This window comes from Nannospalax galili, unplaced genomic scaffold (assembly GCF_000622305.1).
Source record: "Nannospalax galili isolate Female #2095 unplaced genomic scaffold, S.galili_v1.0 scaffold100, whole genome shotgun sequence".
Taxonomy (NCBI): domain Eukaryota; kingdom Metazoa; phylum Chordata; class Mammalia; order Rodentia; family Spalacidae; genus Nannospalax; species Nannospalax galili.
In genome coordinates, this window is record NW_008352891.1 from 6,733,693 (window position 1) to 6,735,077 (window position 1,385).

Genomic DNA, 1,385 nt, shown 5'->3' on the forward strand with positions numbered 1-1,385 from the left:
TTGAATTTTCTTATTCCTTATTACACCAAATGTTGATGAACAAAGATAGGAGATTTTCTGCTTTATACATTATTGGTATGTTTTAGTTTATAGTTTTGCTTTTTCTTTAATCAAGTTCACAATCTTTAACCTAACTCTCTCTACTTAACTGTCTGAACACCTAAATTATAGCAGAGCAGATTCTGAGCCAGTTGGGGCACTGGAGTTGGTTCACACCCTGAGGGTTGTGTTTGTACATCTATTCCTGACTCTACATTCAGTGACATCTTGTTATTAACTGAAATTGGCTGTAGTGGAAATGTTTACACCACAGAGATCCACAAAGCATTACAAGTTGCTCTCTCTTTCTCTCTCTCTCTCTCTCTCTCTCTCTCTCTCTCTCTCTCTCTCCTTCCCCCCTCCTCCCCTCCCTCCCTCTCTCATTATGAGTGTATCAGTGAAAGTAAAATCCTTGTAATTTTTAGAACAGGGTCTTTCTTAGTCACTGATGAATCCCAAGTGCCCATGAAATCAGTATCCCAATAAATATACACTTACAATTTTACTTATATTCTGAATCTTTTCCAATGTTCAAACAGTGGAGCAAGAAAGCCTTAAAAGATTTTTAGGAAAGAAATTGATTATCAAACACTGAATCCTAGTTTAATATAACACATCTGTAAAAAAGACAAAAAACATAACTCTGAGCCAGACTGTGTCTCAGAAGGTTTAGTGCAATAAATGATCTGCAAAACCTCCAAATCTATAAAGCAGAATTGTTTGGCATTATCTCTTTAAATACCAAAGACACTGTTCTAATAATGTATTGTTCTTCAAGGGGGGGACCAAGAGAATAAGTAAGTGGTTTCAAAAAGCTGGTCCTGAGATAGGGTAAGTCCCCACCATCCTTGCAAAATGGTGCTTTGTCCATTTATATTCAAGGTCAGACCTTAGCTAAGTTAATAAAGGGGAAAGAAGAAACACTTTTGTGGTATATTAATAATAAAATAATTGATACATAAAATGGCAGATGGGCTGGTAACATGGCTCTAGGGGAAAAAGTGCTTGTTGTACTTGCGTGATGACCTGAGTTCAATCCCTGAAATCCACGGTGGAAGAAGAGCACAGGACTCTCAAAAGTCCTCTGCTGGGACTACAGAGCGATCCTGTCTCAAAAAAAACCAAACAAAACAAAAAGTTATTCTCTGACATGTGTATATCACAAACACACACACACACACACACACACACACTCACACAGACCACATATTTTTTTTATTTATTATTTTTATTTTATGTGTATGAGTGTATTACCTGCATGTATGTGAGTGTACCCGTGTTGTGCAATGCCACAGAGGTCAGAAGAGGGCTTTGGATTCCCCTGGAACTGGAGTTATGGACGGTTC